Source organism: Platalea leucorodia, assembly GCF_965183815.1.
Source record: "Platalea leucorodia genome assembly, chromosome: Z".
NCBI classification, from domain to species: domain Eukaryota; kingdom Metazoa; phylum Chordata; class Aves; order Pelecaniformes; family Threskiornithidae; genus Platalea; species Platalea leucorodia.
Genome location: NC_138858.1, coordinates 80,415,812 through 80,424,665, shown reverse-complemented (window position 1 = coordinate 80,424,665; position 8,854 = coordinate 80,415,812).

Genomic DNA, 8,854 nt, shown 5'->3' with positions numbered 1-8,854 from the left:
GAAATAAAATCAGAAAGAGTTAGGATTTAATTTTAAAAATAAAAATAAGTATTTTGCTGATGTAGCTACAGCTCAGCCACAGCACAAGGTCCCAGTTGTTCCTGCAATGTGCTGCCAGCAAGCCTGTAGATTAGAAACCATGGCCAAAGCTGATTCATACAGCCAGAAAGGGCTACTAGAAACAGGTGACACTGGCCTAAGGGTAGGGAAGAAAGAGGCAACCAAGGATCCCATGGGCATTGCATGTCACACACCTTTCAGACATACGTATGCTATGTATTTATTAGGCTGCGTTTTATGTAAAGCTGCACATTGATGTGTTAAGAGGGTTTTTATATGGTTGGTAGGGGTTTTTTTTAAAGAGCTGGGGTGGTGTGCTTGCTAACATGTACATAGCATACGTGGCCAGATTGATTTCATGTATTACAGTGGGTGAGGATTGATTTACATGTAACATGAAAACACATGCACGCATACGTTTAGTTACATCCATCTATGTACATCCATCTGTTTATCAGCTTATTTTCACTAAGTGGAGACAGCGGCGTGCCCCCTGGTGCACGCAGGCTGCTCTCTGGCTTCGCTTCAGTGCAGGTTTTTGTTTGGCTGCAGCTTCCTCTTTCCTCCTTGCTGAGCTCACAACAGACAGGTTGTCAGTCACCGTACTGGACACGGAAATGAGTGTAGAGAAAAGCTGAAGAACAGCATAAACAAGACCAATGAAAAGGGATTTGCTTTGCTTTCTGTTATGCTGAAGTAATAAATGTGTTGTCTTTCTTTTCCACAGTCTGAAATTTTATGTCTGTGTGTCTAGGCAGGATGAGTGGCCCTTAGAATCCCTGACAAGGTTTGCAGGCAGTGGAAAAGGCGGTTTAATACCTATCTACTAAATCAGTAAGACAGTATTTCCCTCACGAATACCACCTCTTTGATAGTGACCACAGCCGTTTAAATTTACACTGGTTTAGGTTTGTTCAAATTTGACATTAGTCAGCTGGGAGCTCTGCTGCACACCGGCAGCAGGTGAAAAATGAGCAAGACAGCAGTCATGCAAATTGTTGTAAGATTTTGTTGCCTTTTTTTTCATATTTTGCTAAGAGATACCGAATTGCCTGTCCACGCACAGTGTTCATAGCATCACAGCCTAATGCCTCTCTTAGGAGAGTTTCTCAAACTTCCATCACAAACATAAAATGCTTTGGAGATTTGAGACAACAGAATTGAAAATCTGGACCAGTGGATCCTGTAGCATCTTTGGTAACTCAGGATGAAATCTCCTGGAATATTGTGGTTTGAATGATTTGATATTAGTAACCAGAGAAGGAGGAGCATACGTGAATCCTCTCTTCTTCAAAGATGCTTTTTTTTTTTTTTGGTTCACCCATTATTGTATCAAATAGCATAATTCAAGACCTGACTCAGCATTCCTCGTCCCACGTCTGTGAGTTGTCCTCTTAGATTGCAACAGTACATCTGAAAGAAGCACATCTTGGGAAGATGGCAATCTGGAAGGGCTGACACAAAAAATGGCAGTGGTTAAATGCCAGACAGGGCCTGTGGTGTAGGTTCAGGGGAGTGAAAAATGCGAAAGGGCAAGAAGGATGCAGTAGAAAGAAATAATGAAGGAATACCAAGGGAAAAAAGTCTACGTGTGGACCCCAGGATTAAAAGCTGTGGTGCAGCTCATTTACAAAATGGAGATGATGCAGGTGCATTTTTGGGGCCCAAAGAATGACTGTGGTAAATTGGAAAAGGAATATAAAGACGTCCCTTGTAGTCTGGTATTTGATACAGGCACAACCCTGAAGGTGAAAGCACTACAGTGTCAAGTTCTTTACAAAGCTTGACAAGCGACTTTGGTTTTGTTCTGGCTGATAATGTTCATAATCCTCAAACCTCCAAAAAGGGAAGTTTTGTCTGCTGAAGATGTGCCAGAGGCTTTAGTTGTACGTATGTATGACTGATAGTATCTTTGTTTGCTCTTTTTTGCTTGTGTTCTTTGGATAGTTAATACTACTTGTTAGAGTGTCAGGGTGACATTTTCCTGGTGGTTATAATTTTGATTTAAGCCTGGGGAGAGGAAGGAAAAAGTAAGGCTTGTTTCTGTTTAAATACTTTTATATCCACAGTATTCTGAGGTCTCCTGTACAGGGGTTTACTTTGGTTTATTCACCGTAAGCTGAACATATTACTGATCCCTTTTTTTGGCTTTCTTGTCTGTGTTAAAGGATTACATATCCTCTATTTAATCTTAAATATTTATGGATTTTAATGGCTACAGCGAATGCTGCATCACCTTCAGTAATGCTGCTCTGCTGACCATTGCCCTATATTATTTCTGTCAGGCTGTGGTGCATGTGGCTCTAATTCTTTCAGGATATTTAGTAAGTGCTTAAACATGTTGCCTAATCAACTCACATATGTTGCTGGATCAACTTGCACATTTAAAGGTTTATATTTAGGCAAGTGCTTAGTTACCTGGATGAACTGAAGCCTTTAAAGGTTAGCCTGTGCTCAGCTATTTTATGTAATTACTTTACACTGCAAAGAAACACTGCTCTTTACTATTTCTATATGAAAATGAAAATCTGGAAAGCGTGGCTGAGGTACGATTATTGGACACACACTGTCATGATAGCACACGAATTTTCCCTGTTGTTAGTTTTGATGACTGCCTGTTAAGGAGACGTTATTTTCTCATAGGAGAACATAATTTTTCCTTTTCCAGAAGCACACAGGGAGGAACTATATGACTTTAAACTTAAATTCCACAGCACTACACTTTAGCTAGTATCTTAATGTCACAGAGTAAGTTTTAATATCTAGGGCTGAAGATGCAAAAGAATGAAGAAATGAAGAATAGATTGTCTTCTGTGATTCATTGGCATTCATTTGGATGCAATGGCCTCTTCCTTCTACAGTATTGGCTTTATTTTGAATAAAGCTGCTGTGTTTCACAGAATAAAGGAAAAACAACAGTCTAAAACTGCAAGCAGAAACAAACAGAGAGATACAGATTCCTTAGGTATGCCAAGCATACCTAAGCAGCAAGGGAGGGTGCTCCATGCTGCTTCTAATCTTTTCAGTCTTATTCATTTCTTGTATTCCTGTCCATCAAGAAAAATGCAAATCCCTCATTTCTATAGAAGAAAGTCCACATGCCAGTAGTCTCCACAATTATTTGCCAAGTTCCAGCCAAATGATCGATAGCTTTTAAGCTCAAAGGCATTTGGATAACTAGCCCTTGTTTAGGTATCTCATATTTAATTTCTCTTGGAGTTAGGCACCTAGACACATTTTCAAGATTTGCCACTAACCTTTGGTATTAGTAATTTATCTTTGCTTTCTTGAATGGTTTGGATTTAGGTGGTGTTCTGGCTTGGAGGAGGGAAGTCCGCCTCCAAATATGTGTGTGTGTATGTATGTATATATATATTTATGTAGGTATCTCCATATTTGGTGATACAGATTTAGGTAGGTAGGTAGTCTCATCAGCATATGGGCCTTTTTGGACTTTAAAAATACAGGTATTGATTATTTTTAATGTGGTTGTCATTGGTGTTCATGAGGTGCCTACATTTTCCTGATGATTCTGCTCATGCCCCTGTTGCCAAATGACTGTCAATATAACAGACGAAATCCTGCTTCAGAAAGCAGAGCTACAAAACTGGAATGATTGCTAAGACAGGTACTTTGATAAAGGCATAGACAGAAAATTTATGGAAAACATTTTCATTTCAAGCAAAAATACACATGTGCACAAACTGAACTACTGTTAACTGACATCAATAATCAAGTTTTTTTTCCATTTGTCTCGGAAACTCTTGGATCTGTCTGAGTTCCCAGAAAAATGAGTAGATGAATAAAATATGTTCATTACTCTTCTTTACTGATAAACTTAGTATTGTAATATTGCTGGTGTTTTCTTATTATGACCCCAGTCTTCTTCTGTAATAATTTATACTGATTTAATTAAAAATGTAGTGTCAGTGAGCAACAATATGCTGTGCAGTAGATGACTGTATGTATGTTTGTGCCCTCTTGCATGACTTGACTTGGTAGGACTTCTGCACTATACGTAGTGCTCTTCTGTGTATGCCATGTCTTCAGGCATCGTTGCAGGGAAAAGAAATGGCTGTTTAAAGTCTTTAATCTTTTAATTAAGCTTTAAGCTGAAAGTAAACTGTAAAAGGCATTACAGTAGAAAGATGAACATTAATTATTTCAGCAGGTCTTAAATTACATTCTGACAAATCTTATTAGTAAAGTAATTCTGCATATAAATATTAGCTGTAGTTCATTCCCAATGTTATCTGCTGCCTTTTTGATACTTTCAGAGAAAAATTATATCAGGTGTGTTCAGGTGTGCATTAGTCTTGTAAGAGTGACAGTTTCACAAACTTTCGAAGTCTGTCTAATCAGTCGTTGTTAGGACAGCAAATGATTTTAGGTGTAAGGTGTCATGAGTGAAATCAATTACAGCTGTCATAGCTACAAGGCTTGGGTCTTAAGCTTTTAAATCAGGCTTCAGAAAATAAATCAGTTCAGTGCATGTAGTCCCGCCTACCAAAGTCTTCATTACAGGGAACCCTCCTAGCGAGGCATGAATTTTGTTTGCTCTTTCCATGAGTTATGTGAACACCAGTGCATGGAATAAAGCCAAAATTCAAAGATACCACAGTAGGTCAGTCTTCAACCACTTTGATGCTGCTATAGCGCATGTTGTGTTATATTTCCTGGGGAAAAAAAGGTCACGGTAAATCCTGCACTATCTTGTTGCTTTTCTATACTAACAGCTCGTATTCAGCTCTCTAGTGACGGCTAGACCTTACAACTTACCAGAAAACTGAAGAGCTCCAGGCAGTACATGTTTGCTCAATAGCTTACTCAGTCACATGAGACCTGCTTGCTAATATATGGAAATTTGTCTTTTGCATGTGTTGTAGGAGCCCAGTTACCAAGTACAGGAAAGTTTTATCCCTCTTTGTGAAGGTATATGTAGGTATATGTGTGTTTCTCTTTCTTTGGATCCACTGTCCTGAAGCATCCCTTGTCTCCTCCCAAGGCAGCCCCACGCCTGCTATTCTATGCCCTGGGCTCTGGTTTCCTGCCTCCCTCACTTTGGTCCAGCCTCCGACCCTGCTCCTGGCACGACTTTCACATTTGAGCCACCCCTTGACTTTCCAGTTTATTGGCAATGCTTCTTAGCCAGGCCGTGGGCTTGTTGCAAGAGCTGGTTTTTGCCAGGGTCAGTCACTGTGTGCATTAACTTCAACACAGCTCCAAACCCAGTTCAGGCTTGGCACAAATAATTTGGCTTACGTGTCCATGCTTGAATCTCATAATATATGTAATTACGTTCCTGACTGGCTGAGAATTACCTAACTTTTGTTTTCCTTGGCTCTTTTCTTCTTCTGTGCTTTCAGCCTGTGTTCCTCTCATCCACTGTTCGTTCTCTTCCTTTACCCTGTATGTGCCTTGCAAAAGGTCTGTCATTAATGCTAACATTCTAGTAGTGCACAGGTCAAAGGATCTGTAGCGTTCTGAGGGCCTTTGGTCCCTCTATGGTGCAAATACAAATCAGCACAGTTTATTCCCATCACCCCAGCCATTTAGACAAGGTATTATTGTTAGAGCAATATTTGTGTAGCAGTTTCAATACAGAAGAATGTGTTCGCTGTTGTACAGAGGCACCTCTTGCAAAGTCTTTGTCCGTTTCCTGGTAGAGCTGAGAGTACAGTGCCCACTTTTCCCTTGTCCTCTAGTGGCAAATTCCACTCCAGTTCTCACCCTGCATGAACTGCTTGATGGACCATTGGTGGGCGTTGGTGGAGCATGACCTGAGAGTTTACTTTTGCTGATCCCTAGTTGCTGATGTGTTTGTCAAGATTATAAATGTACTTGAGGCAAGGCATATAGCTCTTCTTGGAGTACTTAATCAAATAAATTCCAAAGATTTATAGAGAATCAGTGTCTGAATCCATCAGGAAAGAGTTTTACAGGCATAAGAGGATCTCAGCAATGCAGAATTGGTGGCATGGGAAAGCTAAATATGAGAAGGCAAGAAGTAACATCATATGTCTAGGGTTAGTGCAGCAACCCAGCTTTTTAACCTTTAATATCCTCTTACTGAATCATAATCTGTATGACTCTTTTTTTGTTTTATAACCTTTCAGGTTGTTTATTTCCTGCTGCAGCCATTCACCAGAGCATATCCTCTGGAAACAGTGCAGGTGCAGTGCTGCTGCCTTTAAGCTGTCATTGAAGGCCTGCAGGAACATACCCCACACACATACGTCCCCACACCCCTCAGCCCCAGGATGTACTCAACTTGGAGATAAATGTGGTACAAGCAGACAGCAAACTGGTCTGAGGACCGTAAGGATGGAGCAGGACAGAGTAAAGATGTCCAGCATAATGTTAATAGATATGTGACTGTCCGAGTTTCATTTAATATATTAAATAGTGATGTGGAATGAAGAAAGAAAATACATCATTCATATTAATCAGCTGAGTTGCTGACAGTATAAAGGCCATGGAGAGTGAGAAAGATCGCAGAAGTGAAAAATGTAGATGGCAAATAACAAGCCTTTAGAAAATAATCCATGTGAGGAAGAGTATTTTGATTGTGAAGGACAGACTTGGAAGCCAACAATACAGAGAAAGACACAGTTTAATTGTGGCAGAGAGTAAATCCTATCAGGGTATCCATATTTTGTGCAGGCTTAATTCCGTATCTGGTCAGAGCACAGGATGGCCAGGGCATTTCTCTGGCTTATTTACTCATAATAAGCCATACAATAATTGATTCAATCACGGGATCACAGAATTATGCAGGCTGTAGGTCTGGAGGTGATCTGATCCAACACACTCCACCCATCCCATCCCAACCCCAAAGCAGGGCCAACTTAGACCAGATTGCTTATGACCTTGTTCCTTGAGTTTTGAGTATCTCTAAGTCTGTTCCAATGTTTGACCACCCTCATAGCACAAAAGGTCTTCCTAACTGGAATTTCCAGTGTCCCACCTTGTCTCTGTTGCCTCTTACCCTATCACTCTGCACCTCCAAGAAGAGTCTTGAGCTTGTCTTCTCTACATCCTTTGATGTAGACAGCAGTTGTGGACATCAGTAAGATTTTCCCTTAGCCGCCAGATTGAACAAACTCCGTTCCCTCAGCATCACATCACACATCATGCTCCAGCCCCCCTGGCCATCTTGGTGGCTCTGTCCAGGACTTGCTGCAGCTTGTCACTGTCTTTCCTGTGCTGGGGAAGCCCAAAACTGGACACGGTACTCCAGATGAAGTCGTACAAGTACCAGGGGTAATAATGATGTCCCTCAAGCTGTTGGCTATGCTGAGGTGTAATACAGCCCAGTATGGGCATACTGCTGACTCATGTTCAGCTTGTCCACCAGGACCATAAGTCCTTGCAAAGCTGCTTTCCACCCACTTGTCCCCCACCTTGTGCTGTTGCATGGAGTTGCTCCATCCCAGGTGCAAGACTTTGCCTCTGTTGAACTTCATGAGATTTCTGTCAGCCCATTTCTACAGTCAGATGTGCTCTGAAGAGCTGCCCTGCTCTCCAGTGTACCAGCTGCTCCCTTTTATTTAGCACCAGCAGTTGACTGGCTGACTGTGTAATGCACCCCATCATCCAGGTCATTATTAACAGTATTAAAACAGCATCATCAGCTCCAGTACCAACCCCTCAGGAATGCTATTAGTAAATAGCTGCCAGCTGGACTTTGTGCCACTGCCCATCAGCAGTTTGCAAGTCAGCAGGAGAAAAGCGAGTAGAGGTTATAACCTGAGCACATTTGGCCCACAGTCGAATTTTGGGTTGATCTGAGTGTTTTGGAGATCTAACAGTGAAGTCTTTCCAGTTTTACTTGTTCGCCTTCTGTGTGAAATCAGCAGAAGTCTCTTTCCCTCCCCCAGAATTACTATTATTAACCACCATTTAGAAAGCTGGCAGCAAAATGTTAGGGAATGTACCCAGCATAGATGAGGAAGAAACACCAATTGTATGGAAGCTACCATCTACTTTATATGCAACAGCTCTCCTTCTGAGCAAGAAACAAGAGCACACCATGCTGCTGATTTCCAAGAGCTGCTAATTCAACATCTAGCTCTCAGTTAGCTTCCCGCTGTGATTTTTAAAATTTGTAACTCGTTATGGCCTACCTGTCCAGTCACAGCTCTTCAGATACGACTCACTGAAAAACCTTCTCAAGGGGCTTTGCACCAGGCTGGCATTGCACAGTAGATGTCAGCCGAGAGGTTTCTAATGAAGGATAGTTTGTTAGGGGAGTTCCTACCGCATGAGAATTAAACTTGGACTAAAACATGTTTTCTCAATGTTTTCTCAGCTCTTACACCACATGAATTTTATAAACTAAACTAGCATTGCTCAAGGTGCTGCAATGGGCTCCAAAGCGCCAGTTTGGACACTACCGGACTGCCTGTCCTAGACATACCCACACCTACAGCAGCAATGGGCACCTCAGCAGAGCCATTTTGCTGTCTACACGGACCTGAAACATTTTCTGCTTATATTACTCCCCACTCAATAGCAACACAGATAGCACATTTATCAGAGCATACTTTGACTTTTTTTTTCCTGAGAACTGGTGTTTTGAATGTGGTTACCGTGAAACACTGAATATGTTTCAGTATGCAAAAAAGAAGCAATCAGTGGGACTGTTAGCATCTGCTATTTTTGCTTTCCACCAAGCTGCTCACCACATGGAATAGTGGTGAGCACAGAGATCTAACTCAAGAGTGGCAGTACCTCCTAAGTCACTTTGATGAGTGATGGTTAGCTGAGCCTGGTCCCCGTTACCTGGAACCTG